Source organism: Nasonia vitripennis, chromosome 5, assembly GCF_009193385.2.
Source record: "Nasonia vitripennis strain AsymCx chromosome 5, Nvit_psr_1.1, whole genome shotgun sequence".
NCBI lineage: Eukaryota > Metazoa > Arthropoda > Insecta > Hymenoptera > Pteromalidae > Nasonia > Nasonia vitripennis.
In genome coordinates, this window is record NC_045761.1 from 21283456 (window position 1) to 21306255 (window position 22800).

Genomic DNA, 22800 nt, shown 5'->3' on the forward strand with positions numbered 1-22800 from the left:
AGAGCCGAAGAGCACACCTCTTTTGAGACTCGACGAGGCGATGATTTCCATGCGGAGGCTTTCTGATAATGGCGAGTGTATATAACTGTGCTCGCTATTTTTGGAGACGCGATGAATATGGTCTCGTGCGCTTAATTACCTTGGGCTCGATGGCATTGATTTTCCAAATGTGTCTGTGTCTGTGTGTGTGTGTGTGTGTGTGATTTTGGGAAATCCACACGATAATACGCACACGACACACCGATAACAAAGCAGAGCAATTTACGGCATCAGTTTCAATCACGACTGACGTCACGTATGGTGCTTGAAAATGCGAAATATTTACGGGTAATCGAGTTATATTAGCGAAGCTTGCGATATGGCGCTTCGATGCGTAGCGATCGAATAAACGAAATGATTCGTATGAAATTTCACTGCGCGCGTACATACCGGGAACGCTTTAAAAGCCTATCGCAATTACGATTCCCGAAATGCCGCTCTCGCAAGCGCACGCGTGGGAAGAAAATTCGATTTGCATCGGGAGAGCGTTTGACGTACAGGTGTTAACAATAGCTGTAGTTATACGAAATCCAAGCCGACCCAAGCACACCACTAACCCATTTCGCCTGAGAGTGTATATATATTTAAGCAGCTGCGACTAAGGAGGCACTTTCCTGGCACACGACTCGAGGCTGTATCGTGTATTGGAAGGGCCAACATTTTTATTGCGGTTCATACATCAATTGCTCGAGCGTTTTACGTACTACGGCAGAGGAGATATACTGCGCTGCGACTTCCCGTTCGACTGGCCTTTGGTCTACTTTGTTTTGCGAAAGTGGGATAAAGTGGAAGGGATTACTCTCGTACCTGGATTTATTCGTTTGACTGATATACAGTTATCTCGTTAATTGCAAAGATTGAAAATCTGTATACGAATGGGGACACTCGAATAAAGAAGCAAACGATGACAAGCAAATCATGGTTATATCACGAGAGTATAACACTCACGAGATCGAAGTCATACTGATCAATGTCGTGTATCACGCAGCTCGACACAAAGCATCTCCGGAAGTCTGATCGAATTGATGCTCCCGAGGGACAAAACGCTCCTCCCAAGACAATGGAGTTATCAGCGATACCGTGTAGTCTGGCGTATACACCACTTACAGGGCTTTCAGACTTTTTCATGAATAAAAATGTATCGGGATGTATTCCCCCTTCCGTCGATGCAGTGTGCCAGTGACGAAAATAAAAGAAAGAAAGTTTTAGCGTATTATTTTTTATTTCTCTGAAGTGTGTACGACTGGATGCTATAAATTTCGTTAGCTCTGATTTGTGGAAAGTTCGAAGTTTACTTCTTTTTTCTGCGCGCAAGCAGAAAGTTCCGGGGAAGGTTGTATCGTGATTTAGCGAAACGGAATTTTAGAGGTTTAAAAAAAAAGGAAACTCGGCTAGCCGGAGAGAGGGAAAGTTTAAAAATACCCTGTCGAAGTTTGCGGGATAAGGCAGGTGCGTATAGGTATATGAATCGCTGCGTACTTGATGTATGTAGTTGTGCGAATAAAGCTGGATTATTATCTCGCGAAGTTTGACCTGACGTATCTTGAATTTGCGGTAAGAAACTTCCACTGTCAGAAGTAGTGCAGACCAACGATCTAGTCAGATGCGTGCAATTATACTTTAACTCCCGCAGACTAATAAGAATCCCAACCCAACGTAAAACGGCTCACTTGACCCTAGAGTATAACAAACCCCCAAATATACAGTCAGCACATTCAAGCTTCAAATCAAAAACTCTCTATTCCACACGGCTCACACCCAGCCCTCATCAACAGCCGAAAAAAGCTCCAATCGCAAGCTCAAGATCGTTCAAGCTGCAGAGAGCATCGCTCAGCCTCGCGCAAGCTCACTGGCAGAGGGATAGCAGTAGTATAACTACGGTCTCCCGGGACGACGTAGCGGCCGCAGTAGCAAGTTTCTCTCTCTCCCTCTCGGCAGCATCAGCCTCCCACTCCGCGACTCCGGCGCGCAAGGAAAGCTGCTGGCTGCTGCTACCCGCTGACTCTCTCAGTTCAATACGGAAGCTCGCCACGGGCTGACGCGCGAGCGCTGGCTTACTCCTCCCCTGTATCTACGCTCTGCGCGCGGCAAAAGCTTCGAATCGCCGCGTGTACGTCGTACGAGGGATATAGACAGTGGTATCTCGACACGTTTTCACTCGTGGTTACATACCCTATGCTGCTAATTTTTTTCGAGCTGCTGTCAGGACAGTACCATTGTGCGCGACGTGGTTGTAATAGATAAGGGAAAAAATAAAGGGCGAGAGAGAGAGAGAGAGAGAGAGAGAGAGAGAGAGAGAGAGAGAGAGAGAGAGAGAGAGAGAGAGAGAGAGAGAGAGAGTTACTTTGTTTGGTGATTCCTGAAGTGACGTGACCGCCCAATCGTGGATTTTCCGGTGCGAACGCTAATTGAGCACTCACGAGAGGGATGGGATATTAATGTGATGAGATGGCCCTCGTGCATGGAAGCAAGAACACACCGGAAGAGAGAGGAGCAAGGGATGGGGATGTTTGAGGCACTTTGAACGTCATCGGTGAGTGCGATTGCTGTTGTTTACTTTTTTTGGCTTCGTCCGCTGTTCGCTCCCCTGGTCAGATTTTTTTGCACGTTTGCGTTGAATAACCGAAGAAATTACGTAGGTAAAGTTAGTTGTAAGTTTAGAATTTTAGGTGATAATTTTTACTCGAAGACACGTGTCCGACCGAACTCGTACGTCGATTGGATTCGGTAAATTATTCAATAAATCAAATCAGCCTTTCGGCCAATCGATTTTCAGCGCGTGAATAATTCAGTCATCCCGAAATCGCTTGAATGAAAGTGACTTTTAAAATCGCTCAATTATAAACGCATTTTTTCGCCTCGTCGAGATCGATGGGGATTAAAATCCACGTTAATTCGCAAACACCCCGTCGTCGAAAGTAAATATTGCGCTAAATCCTGTTACACGTATATGAAATTCAACTCACATCCTGTACGTCATTCCGTAATAAACGACGTTATACGTACAAGAAACAACTGAAATAAAGACATCACACGACGGACAGGTTTACAACTCCATTGAAATATGACGCAGAAGAAAGTAAAAAAAAGAGTCATCCGACCTTATCGACATCACCTTTTACTAGTATAGCCGAGTCTCGTAAAACCCTTTCGCTCTCCATTACTCTCTCTCTCTCTCTCTCTCATTCAGCCCTTCTCGCGCTCGCTTGCATGTCTCACTCTCCCGCGCGGTACATACGAGCATATAAAGGCAACAAGACGCGCGCTTTCATCAACTTCGCGACGCGACGCTGTATGTGCACGTATCGTCGGCACAATACGCCCACGCACACGTTTACGTACATATACGCGAAAAGGACTGCGCAAGCTGAGAGGGTATGACCTGGTCCTCTACTGTATGTGTATAGTCTGAGTCTTGTTGGATGTAAGTATCGGGTTGGATGTAAGTATGGAGTTTCTTTTTTAGAACTCGCGAGTGGATCAATGTGGAAAAAATCGAAAATCGAAAGTCGTACATCGAGACTAAGAAGGATCCACTTGGTAGGATAATTACAGTCACCGACGACGCTTCGTATTCCGCGAACACCGGATAAATGAATTTCGAAAAAAAGCCACCAAAAATCGATGAAATTTGTTTACCCTCAGCATCTTGATACAGTATACACATATAGCGAACTCTCTCGACTGGTTTTCGGCCCAACCTTATATAAGCATAGAAAAAAAACGAAGCTACGAATCTTTCCTCGATTTAGTACGCGAGACTCGCACGTGCTTTTGACGACAAGGTATAAAGAGGGAGTTTGCGAAATTTCTCTTTGCTTGCGCCCGGAAAAATGTAGGCCAGACGTTCTCAATGTACACCCGATGCTAAAAAGTTCGACGGAAAAATGGCGGACGACTTTTTCAATGCGTCCGCTGTACAACCTTGGCATTCGGGAAAACAAAAACTTGCCCCACGCTACTCTCCTCGTATACGTGTATGCACAGAGGGCTGCAAAAACTTTCTTTTTTTTTTAATCAACAGAACCGTTGCGGGACTGCGAAATAAAAAATGGATTATTGTTGCATTTGATTAAAGAAAATCTGTGTAATGGATCAGCGAGACGAGATATTCGTTTTAGAGGGATTAAAAGCCATTCAAATCTCGAGAGCGTTTTCAATCCATCCGCGCGTTTTAATTTATTTAAAATATCAGCTTTCAAAAGATTCGTATAAACAGATACACGCGGCGCAGAGACTCAGTCGGAAATATAAAGATTTTATTTATAAAAAAAAATAATAACGATCGTGAACTTTATTCACTCGAGCTTCGCTTTGGAAGTTTTTTTTTAGAAAGCTCTTGAAATAACTGAAAAATGTGTTTATCTCGGGGAGAAAAAAACGCTCGGGATGATGCGTCGAGTTTATGCTTTATAATTATTTGCGACTAAGAATATTTCTGATTATGTTGCAGCTTTTGAAACAAAAATACGATCTTCCTGCGTTAACAGATGTGTAAAGGAACTTCTGCGAATGAATAATCAGTGCGAAGTTCACAGAGCCGAGTTTACCAAAGCTACATTTAACCAAGTTCGGCGAAGGATATGGCGAAGGACATGCAAATATAATTGATCTAATGTTGCAGAAGGTACCCATTCGAGCTCTGATTCATCACTAAACTTCTCGCCCTCAGCACAATTGGTCTTCCCTATACGACATCACACATTTGTACGGCGGTTGATAAATATAAATTTCTCACCACAAGCCACGCGGCTATGACGACACTTTGAGCATAGGCTTGAAATAAAAGGCAAATTTTAAAATCCCTCCGTCGTCGTATTTATTTTTGCGCTACACGTCCGCCGATGTATCCACTATTAACGAACAAAGTGAGCATTAACTCGATGTTTATATTTAAACAGCGCCCCTATTGATCTCCAGCCATATCGATTTTATCACTCAAGCAGATATAAATAGTGCAGCTCGTATGCATGAGTTTCCCTTTGAAAGAAGCCGAAGGGCGAGCTTTTTCGAACATGGCCGCGTTCGATCCCATGTATTTTTCATCCCCGGCGAAGACTAGAAAAAAGCCGCCGCGCTAAATTGAATTACAAATCTAGAGGAAGAAGAAGAAGAAGAAGAAGAAGAAGAAGAGGATAGAGAGAGAGAAAAAAAAGAAATTAATGTTCCGTGCGCGCGACCGAACCGAATCTGCGGAGTCTCCAGTTTTGAAGGTTAAATTAACTTTCGCGACGACTGGCTCTACTACATTCTGCTTGTTCTCTCCGCGAGAGACCTTCCGAAACTCAATAAGCTGAAGTTAATTAACGTCTGGAAGGCGCCGAATACCAGCCGCTATATCTCGCCAAGAGAGAGAGAGAGAGAGAGAGAGAGAGAGAGAGAGAGAGAGAGAGAGAGAGAGAGAGAGAGAGAGAGAGAGAGAGAGAGAGAGAGAGAGAGAGTAGGGAAACTCCGAAATTCTATGCACTGCACACTTATCCCCTCCTTATCCCCTACAGCCTTTGTATCGTCGAACTTTATCGCGAATTATACGAGCTTATACATTTCTTTGAAGCTTCTATACCCCGATTTTCCTCGTTTTATACGATTGGATTTGCGAGTCCTATGCATGCATTTACACCCCAAAGGCTTCTCGGAAAGACCAGGCTGTGCTTTTGCGCGGAATCACACCTTAGTAAATCACGGCGAGTATTCGCTCCTCTCGACACAGAGGCATATAGAGCCGTCTTAAAGTTCGAACTTCTCCGGCTGCGAACAACGCACACGTGCACTTGACTCGGCCTTTTCTGTGCAGTTAGGTATACCGCCCGTTTCGCCGCCCGAGGATACGTGTCTTGGCAGCCGGCCACTTCGAGATATCTGCTGGATGATGTGCAGAAATTTGTCGATCATTTTCCCATTCTCGAGGCGAAATCAGTTTTGCGCCGCGGATTATTCGTGAGCGTGTGTCTCTGCTGCCAAATTGAATCGTATCAATTCTCCATAAGTATACCCTTTACACTCGTACACTACTCTTTCCTCGCGTCGCTTATTTAAATAATCGAACGACCTTCCAATCTCTTCAACCGACGACCGTTAAACCCGCGTCGCGCCCCCCGAAAGCTAAATCTTCCGCAAGCGCTGGCTTCCCCTCTCCGCGACGAGGACAAAAAGCACTGTACCCCTTACGCCATTAACTCCCGTAAAAAGTCTCCTCAGCACACAGCGCATCGAAAGCCAAAGCAAAACTCCATTTGCCCCCACTGTTGTTTCGGCGGTATATACCTCGAGGCCTGGAGTTTAAAACGTACGCGCGCAGCTCGGCAAAGTTTTACGAGAGAAAGCTGCCGCTAGTCCCTAAACGAGAGACTACAACAACGACGAGGAGGAGAAGGAAGAAGAAGAAGAAGAAGTTGAGGCTAGGGCGATAAAAGGCCGCGCGAGCGTAAAGCGGAAGTTCAAACTTTTATCGCCGAGCCGAATCGGCTTTTTAGCTGCGCACTCTGGATGATACTACTCCCGCGAATCGGAATGTCGCGAGGACTTATGCTTGATTTGACTTCTCTCTCTCTCTCTCTCTCTCTCTCTCTCTCTCTCTCTCTCTCTCTCTCTCTCTCGGGCGTAAATTGCCTCGCGGCCGCGATGTTTTGCTTTTATATCGTATAGGACGATAACTTATTGGAAAAATTTTGCGCGGTTTTGCTTGAGAATTTCGGTTTTTGAAAACTGCCGCAATAGAACATTCCAAGTTTTCGTATTAAAGCACATTACAAGCGTGGCATCCGCCGCGACTGTGTATATGTATATGAGATGTAAAACTTTTTTCGTCGCGCGGCGAAAATGATCGTAAACTCGCGCGCTTTTACATTAGCTCTTTCAGAAATGCGAGATATTATCGCCGCAGTGAAATATATGCCCTTGACAGGTGGATATGAAATTTCCGCGCGCGCGAGAGCTTGGAAAGGATTCAATAGCCGGAAGAGTCATTTTCAGATTCGAACGTTAACTACTTTTCTCTAATTAGTATAGTGCACATGGCCGTATTTCAACATTTATAATAATCCAGCTGAAATCATATCTTGGCTCACGTAATCCTCGTACACTCGTTCTTTTGTCGCAGAAGACACACGTATGAAAAATGCTCGTAAAAGCTCTCGGACCGAAAACTCGACAACTCTCGGATAGCGTTATTATTATACCCGCCGAAATTGTCTCGGCTAAACGATTCTCGCCGACAATGCAAATGCGCGCTGAGAGAGAGAGATAGTCGTAAAATTCCACGAGCGCGCACTCGTCAATTTTTCGCGCATTAAGAGCGAGAGAGTTGCGAATTCATGCGGTTAAGTGCATCGCTGTCGGGTTAGCTCTCGGCTTTTATTGCTGCTATCAAATAGGAAAATCTTGACTCTTTATTGCTTTTGAAAGAGTCCCGGGGAATGGATGGAATCACTCGGTGAATTTTCCTCTCTCTCTCTCTCTCTCTCTCTCTCTCTCTCTCTCTCTCTCTCTCTCTCTCTCTCTCTCTCGTGTTTTCTCGATCCGAGACATCCGGATCGCGATAATTATGTAACTCATGATGTAAATACACGAAAACCAAATATCCTCCCTGAAAGAGAATAAAATCCTGTGTACTACTGATCGACACAGCCGGCGATATCCAGGCGGCCTTTGACGACAATGTCAACCACAGGACTCACAAGCCGAAGAACCGCAGCAAAAGCGCAGAAGCATATACACAATCCTCTCGACTCTCTCAAGCTCTAGAGAGCCGCGCCGCGAAAGTTATACAGTAGCTCTGTACTGCTAACCCCGCGAGGCCGGCAGCAGCAGCTGTGGAACTCCGTGGGTGGCTTATCGAAGCTATGCTCCCCCTCTCGCTCTCTACCCTTTGCCGTAAACTTTGCGTTTGACGAGATGTCGTCTCTCGGAGAGTAAAGGGGCAAATCTGCAAATTAAGTAACGAGCCGTGCAGAGAGCGCGACGACTATCCCGTGGGAAATTCACGCGACGAATTGATCTTTTGAGTTTGGCTGCGAGTGTGCTGCGCTGCGTTGTTTTCTTTGTCGGGATGTTTGCGTGGTGATTGGACGGAAGGGTTTATTCGCTATGCTGTTTTCGCGGGAGAGTTGGCCGCTTTCGGCTGTGTTCGTTTGCTTAGCTTTTTGCAAACTCTTCATTCCTGTGGAATCGCGGATCGATACTCGCAACGCACTTTTTGTAAGAATAGACGTTGATTCCCCTCGCGTGAAGAAGCTCCATGCAAAAAGGTACACAATGCCTGTATACTTCTTATTGCAGCGGAGTAAATAAGGAAATCGAGATGCATTGAATCGAAAAAATGAGCTATTACAAGCTGCTCCTTTTTTGCCTCTGGGGCAGAGAGAGTTTTCCATCTGAGTTGGAATATACTGCAACTGTTCAATCCGATTCGGAGCATTGAAAAGCTCAGAAGTCACGAGAAGTGAAAAGTTTATAGGCATCCCGCGCGTACATATGGCTCTGAATACAGCTCAATCCATTACAGGCCGCTAATAAAAACAAAAATATACGAGCTTCCTTCGAAATAGAAACTTTTTCCATTTCGCTTCCCCCCCCCCCCCCCAGCCGAGGCACTTATCTGTGTAAAAGTAAAAAAAGTATATAATGATTCAAAAAAATTAAAGCTCCAAAACCAAACGTCATTGAATACACCGGAAAATAGCTCGTCCAACCCTTGCGACGTACCGACTGAAAGATCCTCTGTAAAAAAATACATATATAATTTTGTAGTAAAAGACGCCGCGTCGGACAAAAAATCTAACCCAAAGCGAGTCACGTGTCGGGTCGACGCTGCGGAGGATCTTGGCGAGCGAAAAAGCCAGCTCTCTCTCTCTCTCTCTCTCTCTCTCTCTCTCTCTCTCTCTCTCTCTCTCTCTCTCTCTCTCTCTCTCTCTCTCTCTCTCTCTCTCTCTCTCTCTATGCATACATCCGCAGACGCCTATATATGTAGAGCGTCGTCCCTTTTTCCTTGAGTCGCCGGGCGGTGTGATGAATCTTCCCGAAAGTGGCGAGAGGAGACGGCTTTTTCACGAAGCTCGGCGACGCGCGAAAATGAGCTTTCTCTCCCGTGTCGTTTCCGCGGTCGACTCTCAACGACGGATGAATATTTCAATCGCTGCATTAGTGACGCGCGTCGCGGCTTTTCTGCACACGTGTGCGCGAAAGTTATTGTATGTGCAGAGTTTATACGTCGAGATGACCGGCTTGTATAATTATAAATAAAAACGTCGAGAGAGCGGGGCTAATTGGAGAGGCTGCGTTTTGTGTGTGATTGATTTGCGAAGCCAGTGACACGTGTATTCGAATTGATGCGTCGAGCTTTTCGTGCGCGGATTTATTCGGTTGTCAAGCGGCATACACGACGCGATCGCATAGATTTGAATAAATTTTACACAGGGCAATCACGATTTAATTTTCTTTTATTCTCCAAACGCGTAAGCGATCGACATCGCGCGCGTTATTTCAAATTTAAAAAAAAGCTCTAACGTATTATACCTCCTCCGGCATACATTCCAAAGGCAACAACCTACTGGCATCTCGTCGGTCGTAAGACATACCGTATCAGCTCACAGTCGCGGGGTGCGATTATTTCTCTTGGACTAGATCCAGAGATCGGATGCCCTCGACGTCGTCGCTCGGCCAATGGAGGCGGAATTCAATTTGTGCCGGAACTTACAGAGAGAGGGGGGAGGGGAGAGAAAAATAACATGCGCGCACATAGCTTGTTCCCACGTCGAAATATACCGAGGGGACACGAACCGAATGAGAGGGAGAGAGAGAGAAAGACTCGAGTTTATGGCTCCCTTGGGAGCAACCGGACGGCAGTGAATTTTGCGAATTTTACGATATATGTAGGGGGGAAAGTCGAGCTTTAGAAAGTATTTACATGAGTGTTATACAGTGGGTGCGTGGAGGAATTCGTGCTTGATTTTTGTTTTATCGGCATCGCTCGACGTTTGATAAATCCCGCGGAATATGGTTTTTTTCTTCGCATAATTCAAATATGCGGTACGAAAGCTTGCGTTTTCTTTGCGGTAGACGGTGTGGTATCAGGCTTGTGGCGGTAGAGGCTTTTATAGTGGTTGAGGAAAAGCCGCAGGTAATTTGTAATATTAATTCGATGTCACAGTTGGCACGGAGTTTTAATCCCGAGTGCCATACATTATAATATATTGCAAGTAGAAAAAATCCTTGTGAATTTACTGATTTAGCGAACGTTACGCTCATAGGATGAATCTTATCATGAAATAATAACGGAAGACTCTTGCGAGAGTAACTCGCTCGATGGAATCCCGGAAAACGCAATAAAATTTGCAAGCCACTACTTAGCTGTGGATGTTTTTCCTCTGACGTCAATACCGAAACTCTAGCTAGTTGAGCTTAACCATTTCATTATTCCTGGTTATCGACCCCCCGAACAACAAAAGGGGAGCACAAACGAAGTAGGGAACGTGTACGCAAAGTCGGCTTTGAGCTTCGGCGAGAAACGACTCGATGCATAAAACAGCTGAGCTAGAGAGTCGGCCTGCGCAGATTGATTAAACTATTGTCGGTATGGAAAGGACGTTATTTTCCGCCGAGATTGATCAGCGCGTTTCGTGGACCCTCAAAAATGAAGTTTCTCTTTGATGGTAAGGATGTACGAGTCGAATTTTATGGCGTTTTATGGTGAATTTTTTGAACGTCCTTATTAGGAGGCAGGAAAATGGAATATTATCCAGTTCAAAGAGTTCTTCCCGTGAAAGAGTTGTTTTTTTTTGTTGCCAAGCTGATCGCGTCAAAAGAATTTTAATTAATTTTAGTTACACGTGCTACGCTTCTCTGAATTAATTATACGTCTTTTCGCGCGTAAGTTTTAGAATCGGTATGGGAAAATTAGAAAAAATGTAGGTCGAGTAACCTGTACTTTTGAACACATTTTTTTTAATCGTCCCAAGATAATTATGAAGAGAAATTCAATGGTAAAAATACACGCTATGCTTGGCGAGCAATTTTTCAATTTAAATTAAAAAACTTCTTTAATATTGAAGCGGGGACAGGTTCTAATTGTTAAAAACTTGTTTTTAACTCGTCTCTGCGTGTATCAATGTTTAATTAGCAATATTCCGCGTGAGCTTCGTTTATTTAGAAAAGAAAAATCACAGAATCACCGGAATAGATCCATCGACTGATGTAAAATAGTAGCCCATTGAGAATATAAAACTCTGAACTTTGAAATAAACAAAGGAGTAGGAAGCACTGTAGTTTGTATTCATAGAGCAAATACGTAACGCAGAAAGCATGCCTAAAATAACAGTAATTTTTTGCTTGCTTCGTCATGGAAAAATTTCCTTTTTAGATTTTTAGACAAATACACGTGATCACTCAGTACCTACAGGGCATAATGAAAACTGCTTTATTGGCTTGGAAAAACATCGTCGCCTCATTGTTTCCCTAAACTATAATACAGCAGCTATAACGAATGTAAGAGAGAGAGAGGGAGAGAGAGAGAGAGAGAGAGAGAGAGAGAGAGAGAGAGAGAGAGAGAGAGAGAGTAAAAGCCTGAAAAGCTTCAATTAAAGCTTTCTCTCTCGCTGCATTTTCGCGCGCGGTTTGGAGCTATCGTCGCGATAATTAACGAACGCCGTCAGCGTGACAATTAATTATCGACTCGTTGGCCTCGGCAGGTTTGATGGGCCGTTTACCAGCAGGCTTTTTACGGCTGCGATTCGCTTTTCGTTGCATCGTGCATACACGTGCATAATTGTCGACGTGCACATGTGTGCTGAGAGAGGGATTTTTCGCTTATGCTCGTTAATTCCGTGAGCTACTCTACCGGGGCTGTAATTTACGAAGCGGTGTATGAGCGATGTTCAACGAATATGTACTGGAATTTTTTAATTGCGTTGTTAATTATCCGTTTGTTAATTAACACTGCTTCGTGGTATGTTTTTACTGTGTATGAAATTCATTTTACTTATTAGTAATTTATATAGTAGAGGTTTGATTGACAGGACATTAATCAACATTAACATTGATTTTAAAATCCGATAATTGCACTGATTACAAAGTCTGGTTTAACGCAATATGAAGCAGGTCTATATAATTAACCATAAGGTTACTAATTCAGTTTAAACAAAAGTTTCTCCACAAATCATCCACCAGAAAATACATAGAGACTCTTTCACCTCACAAAAAGCAGCGAAATCGCATAACGACGAAAAAATAATTCCTCGCGCGCATGTAAAAACCCACGCGAATTATTAATTAGTCGAGCCGAGGGAACAAAAGTAAAATTAACGACCGGGGCATAAAATTCTCATTCGAAGAAGATTTTTTCGGTAAGCTCGCCAGCAATAACCCAGACTCCGCTCGCGCGCGCGTCATCCCGATATTAACGAGAAAAATAATCGTTAACGAAGCCGCCGCGCTTTTTATTCCTCGTGTCTCTTATACTCGTTCTCGTTTCTCTCGGCGTAGCTCTTTTTTCCTGCGTTCTTTTTTTTCGAGGAGATTTGCATAGCCAAACGAAAGTCCGGGTATCGCTCGACGCTCGAGGACGATGAATTAGTTCGCGGGAACGAAGGAACATTTCGTTTTACGTTTTTCCGTTGAATCGAGCCTTTTTATCATCTCTAAGGGAGGAATGTCGCGACAGAATTTTATTCATCGCTTTCTCTCTCTCTCTCTCTCTCTCTCTCTCTCTCTCTCTCTCTCTCTCTCTCTCTCTCTCTCTCTCTCTCTCTCAAAAACGTTGACAAACTTTGAACAAAAAAATGTTAATTCCACTTCACCGCACCGTTTCACCATGATCGTCGCGAAATTCCGCGGTCGAGGCCTGTCCCTCGAGGCCGGCATTATCGGAGGGAGTTAGGCAAATAATTAATCGAGTAATCGCAGTTGGGAGAATGGGCCGTCGCTCGATCGATGGACGATGCAATACACTGAGCCACAGCAAAGTTACAGAAGCGCGACGAGCCAGAGAAGTGGTGGTGAACGAAGTCTAGTCCGGCCAGTGGTGGTATGGCGGTTTGGTCGGACTGACCCGTGCCGATCAGCTCAGATTTAGACTTTTAATTGGATGCGTGTGAAAAGCTTGTTTGAGCTTTTTTCGATGAAGAGCTTTTTGGACATTTGCTAAAACTGCGCTGATGCGGTTCGTTAAAAGTTGGACTGAACTTTTACACGCTGTTATAGATATTTACGAACAGGACTCAAAATATAAAACTGCACTTGGGTACACGCTTTTGCAAATGCTTTTTAATTACTAAATATGCATTTCCCGACAACGATCACGATGGCAGGTGTGTGTTTGAAATTTTTTGTATGATCCCTCACTCATCCAGCGAAGTCTTTACATAACTCGAATAATTAAAGCTTCAAACGTGCTTTTTTACATAACGAGAATTTCGTACGGGTGCCTGGAGCTTTTTTGAGCCTATATTGTACAGAGCGTGACGCAAAAAACGATATCGAGAAATTTCAATCGAACGAACGAAAAAAAGCAATATTCGTAATTCCGTAGCAAAAAACTCGTCGTGTTTACCGCATTTAATACTCGCAATAAATGCTCGACACCCACGTTGATACGTTAAACAATATGTTGAGGTCACCCAGGGGACGAATCGTAAAAAACGCCAACCGCATGTGTCGCAACACAGGACGTTACATGAACTTTGGTGGCGCGAGCGCGCGTAATCCTCGTTTAAAACCGCATTTGTAACAGTTGGCGCTACTACACACTGCGGCAGAAATCGCAATGCTCGAAAGGTAAAAGGTCAAGAGAGAGAGGGAGAGCGACGGGGGTAATGGATATTACTGAACTTTGTATGAATTGCACACGTAATCATGGGGATTTAGCTCCTTGTCGTTTTCACGCGCTTTACACAACGCACGGAAGATTAATTATAGTAACATCCTATAATAGCCCTACCTACGGATATGTTCAAAGATGTATAGCAATCGCAGTTATTTCGCCCGCAAGCTTCCGTGATTAATGCCCGACGTTTCAAGGTGAGCTTTAATGAAAAGTCACGGGGTGTATTTTTGTATAGCGCGATATGGTACCGATGTTGTTCTCAGTATTATTAATGATACCGTGGCATCATTTATTACAAAATTATCGTTCAAGTATAATTCTTCTCGCCAATAATTCAGCGACAACAATTTATTCTTTCGATCAACCGCGACAAGACCTACGTCCCGCAAAATTCAAATTTCCCGCTTCCGCGAAAATCCAACTCACGTAGCCGTCGTTGTCGCCTCGGCCCGAACAATTTTTATCGGTCGCAACTGCATCCTCCTTAAATTCTACGACAAGCAACAAGCCTCGCTCGCGGCGTGGGCGTCGAAAGTGAATACGCAATATTCCCCGCGGCATCGATCCGGCCTCCCGCCGTGTGTATATACATCGATGACAATTTCGTCTCCGATACAGAATTACCAATTACCTAGCACGTCTTGTATTTATTTATCTATTGTCGTGTTTTTTTTTCGTTTTCGAAAACGTATCGACGCGATTTCGAAGGAAAGTTCGGCGCGGCTGTATATTGAAACAGCTCTCGGTTTTTACTTGGTATGCATTGTGCGACACGCGCCGGAGCGGTCGATTTCGTAAATTGGATGTTTGCGGGGTAATTGTTTCTTGATTTGTTTCTTATTTATGCCAAGCCTGGGGTGATATCGTCGTCGTTGTTGTTGCTTCTTTTTTGGGAGAGTATCGCGGCTAAATTGGAGTAATGATTGATCTAGACACTTTTGCAACATATATTCGCTTTATTTTGCGTTTGATAAAAAAGTATCGAAAAAGTTGTATAATATGCTGGAACGAATATTCCGCAGAGTTATATCCTACGCTCGTACATCAAACGTTTTGCAACCAATATATAGCCTTTTAAAGATGTATTGAACTGTGAGGTGAATGGAAAAGATCTTCCGTATTTTTATTTCACAAAAAATTCGCGAAATTAAAGCTACGGATAAAAAAGTATCTTTTCAGCGAACTTCCCGTTTATATTTGAAAATTCCAAATCAAAGTTAATAGCTTCGCTAAACTACGCTATCTCACTCGATTCATCAAGCCAGCCGACTTGCAATATATATCTAACAACGAGGCTGCGTATAACGCGCGCAAACTAGTTCGTAAATCTCGCTAACGCTGACACGAAATAACATTAAAGCCCGCCGCGCGCGGGGGAACTCAAAAATATCCATCGGATTTCAGCAGCTGCATGAGCCATCCCAAAACCGTCATTTCGTACCAGCTTCATATGGTAATGCTCTGTGGCAGAGAACTTTATCTTCCAATTTAGGCGCGTCGTTTTAGCTGTAAATGTTCAACAGCGTCTCGCGGATTATACGTGTGTGCCGCCGCCGTCGTGATCCACTTTTGCGAGCGTAGGTGCGTATTCAGCACGGACGACGAATTTGCGGAGTAGGTATATAAGCTATAATAACGCGAAAATGCCGAATACAAGTCGCTGGCGACTGTGTGTTTTATTACTCTTGGTTAATGGTTATCGTTGCAGCTTTGCCAAGCTGAAGTGTGTTAGTAGTAGAGTGGTTATGATGCTTTTGAATTGTTTTTTTTTTCATTTGGACTTGGAAATGAAATTTCGTATGTAGATTTTGCGTTTTTCGAAAAAAAGTTGGGTTTGCTCGAAGTTTTTCTAATGTTTTAATCTTTAAAAACTTCAGTCGCACTAATAGGTACAAGCAGAACATCTGCAACCCTCAATCCACTAAAAATTACGAGGCAGTCAATGCTTCGAGCATACGACTTTATTGAGCCATCAACCATAAATTTTCCTCATTTTTTTATTCCAGATCACTACCATCCACGAGTGCGTCACTGAAATTTATAGCGATAAAAGTCTACTCGTACCTCCAGCAGCATGAAATCTTAAAATGACTACTTCTTGGCAACTGGCTGAGGCAACGCCGACGTAGAGGAACTGCTGTCGCTGGTCAGCACTTGGAAGGCTAGAGATAGAGACTACAAAGTTTGCCATCTCAAGTGTCGCATCAAGGTAAGTTACTTCATAAACATTTTCCACTACGCTTAAGCGGACTTTCGTGCCTGGCCGTACTAGTATAACTACGTTATCAAGACGTTTTAAGGGTTTTTAAGAGGTCGCGCTTTAATTTCATTGCTTTTGAGTTTCACCTGGAAGATAGTGGGCTGCGGTGGGTTTTTTTAATATTCCACGGTGATCACACTTTGGCAAATGCATTTTTTTATCGTGGCATTAGGTGGAATCAACGTTTTAGTTTATGAAATTTAATAAGAATAAGTAATCTTCGTTCTTCTAAAGTCAACAAAGTCTTAAAATTATTATTAAAAATTCCTACATCCAATGAACGTCATCTTCGAGAACTGCGCATTTCAAAGAGCAAAAAATACTACGATATTTCCGTCCGTGTAAGGCCACTCGGACTTTTTACGTCCGATAATTAAAAATTTTTCAAAAGCATTTCAATGCACCCAGGCAGCTTTCAGCATTCGAGGGTCAGCGCCGATGAGCAAAGTGCAACTTCATTGTCAGAGCCGTATTCTTTTTATGCGCGCAGTAGTCGGATGGCGCAAGCGTAAAACGAACATGCAAAGCTCGCGCGCCTCCACAATGGGTTTTAGGAGAATGCGACTGGCGCGCGAACACTTGAAAACTTCCTCGGGAGAGAGATGGAGAACTGCCTCGTCACTTTGACTCTTGAGCAAAAGTGATTTTCTAATGGAATGGCTTTTTTATTCGAGATAAGGAGTGACGGACTGCGCGGAAATGTACAAATAAGTTGACCCGATAAAATCCGCGGAATTGACTATTCTACCTGCTCTGATCGAGTAATGCATTGTACATTTGCTCTTGCAGATCGAACAGTTGGCCGTCGTTTCCTATGTGAAAATTAAATGATTCGGACATTCAAAAAATTCCGTGATTTATACGGCTTAATCTATCGGTTATGCAGTCGGTTACTGCTTATTCAATTTATTCGCAGCCATCCGCTATCCCAGGGGCCATTTTGCAACCTGGGGGCGCGTTGCGTTGATAGATACCTGCCCTCTCAAGAGATGACAACGCGCAAGATCCGTTTAGGGCAATAATTCGAATATCAGAATCATACATATAGCTAATATTAAATAACACTTGTCCTTTTGCTAAAATTGCAAATCAAAACAACGTAAATCACACCGCGTACTTATTCGCAAAAAATATATAGCAACATACTCCACCAGTTACAATCGAGCATATTCCACCCTAAGCACGTCTACTAATTACCACGACTGCATCGCATACGCAGACCCTACAATACGTGCCGTAATCGCCTCGACTGAATTCCGCAGTTCTCTCTCTCTCTCTCTCTCTCTCTCTCTCTCTCTCTCTCTCTCTCTCTCTCTCTCTCTCTCTCTCTCTCTCTCTCTCTCCCTAATAATTCGATTCCGATAAATTTCATCCCTCCGAAGATCCTTATCCAGCAGCAACAGCCCCCCCCATTGATCGCCGCGCGACTATATGCACACGCGTAATTCATTTTATGCGGAGCGAAGTCGTAGCGCGAGTAAATCAAAGTCAGAGGACGCCTAATGGAGCATAATCCGATCGCGCAATCCACCGGTGCTCGGGCTAGCAGCTCCTTGGCACAATTACCGATTTAACGACGTCCGCGTGGCGCACATGATGGCGAGAGAGAGAGAGAGAGAGAGAGAGAGAGAGAGAGAGAGAGAGAGAGAGAGAGAGAGAGAGAGAGAAACAGAGACTCGAGGGGAAGCTAGTTAGCAATAACACGTCTCTGCTTTGAAGAGATAACGGAGGAGGAGGAGGTGGCATTGATTAACGCTCGCCCTTCTGGAAAATAAGCAAATCGTATACCGCGGCGAGAGCCGTGTTTACGTGGTGTAATCGATTTCTCGATCGAACTTCGATTTTTGCGCCGTTGGACGATTTCGAGTTTTTCTCGCGACCATTGCAGCTCGGGTATGATTCGCGAGGGAGATGGATATTGCAATTGAAAGTAAAAGCAGGGAGTTTCGAGTTTATTAGCTCGAATTTCATTTGCAGTATAGTACAGGCACTCTTGGTTAGTCAAATATTCGCTTTCGCGAAGCAGTGCTTACGCAGTGCTTGGGTAAACATTTTATCAATTAATTAATGTCAATTGCTGTGCTGATGGACCTCGTATTCTCGAAGCTGAATCATTTGCTGATGACGAATCCCGGTTTCGCTGTATAATTTAATCTTTTTTTTAAGAACGTGTAATCCAATATTTGGAAAGGTCAACCGTGGAGAGATAACAATGCATCAACTACTTTTTCACTCGAACACACACACTACATTTTATGCATCGCGAGAGGGTATATCAAACTCTTTTACTCGTTTTTTTTCCACGGACCTCGCACGCGAAAATATCAGAGAATGCACTAAATCATCGAGTTACAATGTTTGCTTAGGATCGAGGTAACTAAATTTACTCCTCGGTCGGTTTGATTATATTTACACCCGTTTTTCCCGGTAAGTGCCACTGCGGATCTGTTTGTTTGGAGTGGATATACACGGACGATGAGTGAGCTTGAAAAATAGACGAGATCTTTCATCGGAAATTTCCGCGGTAATCACGGCTTTGTTTGCTTTTGTAATTATTCAAATTCATACGACGCCCACCTACAGGAATCTACCCATAGTATATCCGAAGGATGCAAGAGCTACGGAAGAATGTTTCGCAATACTATACGCGTTTGTCATACACTCGAGAGCTGCAAAGGACGCAGTAAATAAAACTGGCCTACAGACAATATACACACAAAGGGTAAACTCGAAAAGTCGCTCGATGGTCACTCCCCTCACCTTTTGTGGAATTCGAGAGAAAAGACGCTTGCGAAATGGCCATTCCATTTTTCAATCGAAATAGCTGCGCGAGTATTTATCCGTAGAATTTGAAAGACTAGATCGTTAGTCGAGTTTACACGCATTGTTTTCGACGGAAATATAGGGCTTCGGTTCGTTACAAGAAAATCACACGAGTATGTCCGTCACTCCTGGTATCCGACAGTTTTTCGAAATACACTGAACTGGGTCAAAGTCGCTGCGTTGTAAATCTGCAATAGCAACAAGATTTTGCTTGTACGATAGCCTGTAACGTTACACAGTAATAATCGAATTTCACCGCGCGACTCAGCTTCCAGCGAGCGAAAAACTCTCGTATAATTAACGATAACAAAACGCAAGCTCTCGCGCACGCGAAACATGCAATTTCCCCGCACGCGACAAGCCGCGAATAATCATAATCAGGCCAGTATAGCGACGTAAGTCTCAGCAAGGGAATACGTATATAGGTATACCTCGACGTCGGCTCTTATCGCGTCGCGCAAGCCCAAAGTAATGCTCCGTCTGTCAGGAGCACGAATTTACGATCCAGTTCCCGACGTCGTCGTCGCTGCCGCCGCCGTGGTGTCTCTATATCTCGCTGCAGTTTCCCGCGCGATAATCTGACCCTCTTTGTCTCTCACGCGCTGTCTTTATCGCGCGTCTGTATCACGCACGTGTGCACCTATAGCTATATACACGCGAGACACCTGTGCGGAGTTTGCGGATGTACGTATAATAAAATTTGGGATACGGCTTGTAGGTGAGCTTTGTTAATGGTGTACTTTCCCTTTGAATAAAGGGATTTGCTCTCGGTGAGCTGGAGATTCATTGTTCTAGCATCCTTTGATGAATAGAGTTTCGAGAATATTTTTCGTCGGGATCAGTGCGCCGGAATTAATTTCGCGGAATTATTTAACAATCATCGGAGCTTCGTTCCGCGTTTCCGTATTTTAAAAATCCTTCACTATATACACAGCGCAAGCTTCTCTTTTCACTCTGCTTCCGCCTTGATTCATTTTTGGCCATGTCACGAGCGTGCCGCGCGCGCAGTATATAATAATCCCATTGTCACGTGCGGCTGGACGAGAGACACGATTTACGAGTCTGCTCCGTATAATACCGGGAGGAGTCCCGCCATTGGCGTGTTTTCTTTTTTTTTATCCTCTATTTATCTCCCTTTTTCATTTTACTCCCCGGCTATAGTAGAGACTTGTCGCGGAGCTTTTAATTTATCGCTGTTTCGAGTTTCGAATGGCGAGATAATGGCTCGGGCTAACGTTCCCTCCATTAAGTGCCGACTGAGGAGCTTGTCGTGGAAATGCTAGACCCAATGCTGATTGCGCGATTGCAGTTTTAAAGCCGTGTCGTGACTAAGATTGAAGACTTTTATATATATTTTGCGAATTTATTTCAATATCTTGAGTTATTTTATGTAACGAATTTTGAGCGAGAGGTATGTTAACAATTTTAGATTATACTGTATGAGCTATGCTTCGAAATAAATTTAATTGGAATGTGCGTGAGACGTTATCAAATCAAAACTATTATGCGTTTCCCACGGGAGAATACGTCACACGATTCTACCATTTGGAACCTGTCGCTTAATTACAATTATAATTATAGCAGTTAATATGTAAACTTACATTTCAATACGCATTTGCATATTTTGCATGGACACGTGCGTTTTGAATTTCAATGTTGACCGAGATCAACAGTAATATTAATGAGCTTCTATAACGCGAATATGAATCCGTAGACAAATAATGCGTCATTGAAAGTGACCGAAAAGCTATTCTGTCAATTCACTCGTCCAGATAGCTCGATTCGTAAAACGAGATCGAGAGGATGCGCAGCTGTACAATTAACTTTTCTTGATAGCGAAAATAGTAGCCTCGTAATTGTAGTGCACTTCCAGAGAATCAATTTTCCATTGCGTTTCCGCCCGTCTCCAATTTTTTCGCATCAAATGCAATCGAGCGCGGTACAAAGAGATACGAGATAGCGATAATGAATGTGCCGAGTATTTCCTTCCGCGAAGATAAGGTTTTAATTGACGAACTTGAACTACATTTCGAAACGAGAAAAAAAAATAGGTATCCATTACGCTCGATGATTTTTTGTACATGTTAATTAAACGTTATCTATCCGTGTGTAATCTGCTCCGCACATAATTTCGACTTCGATTTATATCGGGCATAAAAGTCTAAAAAGCGATTTGGAAGATGATAAATGCCCGTGTGCGTAAAAAATTTACGACTCTGGAGAAAAAAATAACGTGTCGATCCCTTCGCCGATAAAAAGAAATTGAAAAAGATACGCAATCATGCGAAATTCCGCGACACTCTAAACTTTTATACGGTGATATAAAGCTTTGCCGTAAGTATCCGAGAGTATAGACTTTTTTTATACCGCTTGTAACCGATTCGTTTACTTTTATTAGAGACTCCTACTTTTGCAAAACCACTTCGCATTCTTCGCGAAATTTGAAAAAAATGGTAAACGTACAGCTCCAAAGTTATATTTTTTCACGAGCCATGTAATAACGGAGAAGATCAGCTTTCTCCGGCCGAAAATCGGAAATCGCCCCGATAAACTACGCTGAAATATCTCGCGAAAAATGCTTCCCTCTGTCTTCTCACCCAGAGTCAGTTCAATGTCTGAAAAGTCCTCGCGAGAAACGCTATTGATCAAGGAATTTCAAGAATTCAGTCGGCTATCTCTTTTCGCACTTTAATTCGGCGAAGGCCAATCAAATGCCCAAATTAGACAGAGGAGAGAGAACGTCTGCGAATAACAAAAGTATGATAGGGTCGGAGGATATACTCTTCCTCGTAAATGCTGCTGTTTCTTCTTGTAGATAAACCAATGAGTATAAGTCGTTCTTGGAAACTGATGATAATTTTTATTTTATTATCAGTTTCCAAGAACTAAATAGGAACAGTTTAAAAGTAACTCGCTCGAAAGCATTATTAGTATAATCTGTTTACTCTTTTCTCTCCTTTTCTTTAAGCTTTCAGTCAAATGCCTTTTAGCTATTTATCTTTTTCTACTTTTTTATCAAGAGCTTTTTTTCATCGAAAGCATTTGCCAGGCAAAAAACAGCAGACAATCAATCGATGAAATCCGTGGAATATTCATACAGCAACAAAGTTCTCCAGTAGTAAACTTTGTTTACGGTCAGACGTACGCCCATTCCGTTATTCCGATCCATCACTTTAACAAATTTTCATCGTTATAAACTTCGAATAAATACTTACAGATGTACGTCTACAGAGAAACACAACGTCATACACTCGTACATTTCTCTCCAATTACCATAGCATCATCCCAGCGCGAAGCACGAGATTCTTTCATACCTTAAGCATTCATCCATCTCTGTCTCTTTTCCTCCAACGCAACCTTCCATTCCTCCGGATCTTCTTTCACAAGATCGTCCTTTCTCTCGGTGTATCACTGCGACTCGAAATTTCGCCGTCGTTCGTGTATCGACATTCTTATTTTCCGCGCATTGCTATCGTCGTTCGAGGGAAAAATTTTCATTCGACGTACGTATGCGTCGTTCCCCAGCATCGAGCATTACAAGCTCGGCTGCACATGCATCATACATTTGTCTTTCATCTATGCATTGCGCCTTTCGATTTACCGTCTGACAATCAAAATTTATGAAGTCTTCCTCTACACTCTTGCCGCAGCCGCTCATCGCGTTCGTCCACTAGTTAAAGATAGAAGTCGAGGGGTATAGGAGGGGGATATCGATTTCGAAGTACGCCGGCGGCCGCTGCGAAAATAGCACAATTTTTTATTTTCGATTGATTACTTACTCATCGCGAGCTTGACCTTGGAAGAAAGAGCGCGAGCGCGGGTCATTTTGTCGCGGTGAATTTATTATTACCCGCGACTGATT

General features: G+C 43.5%; 1 protein-coding gene across 7 annotated transcripts in view; it reads left to right on the forward strand.

Moving 5' to 3' along the window:
• Nucleotides 1-22800, forward strand: part of LOC103316308 (guanylate cyclase 2D) — a 281070-nt gene that overhangs the window by 185056 nt on the left and 73214 nt on the right. For 5 of the 7 annotated variants that reach the window (XM_031931233.2, XM_031931232.2, XM_031931238.2 and 2 more), the window contains exons 1-2: nucleotides 2032-2572; nucleotides 15862-16064. The gene's annotated coding sequence lies outside the window, so the exon portion shown is untranslated. Of the gene's footprint in view, nucleotides 1-2030; nucleotides 2573-15861; nucleotides 16065-22800 lie in introns of those variants that run through there. The other 2 variants (XM_031931236.2, XM_031931234.1) reach the window with 2 other exon arrangements.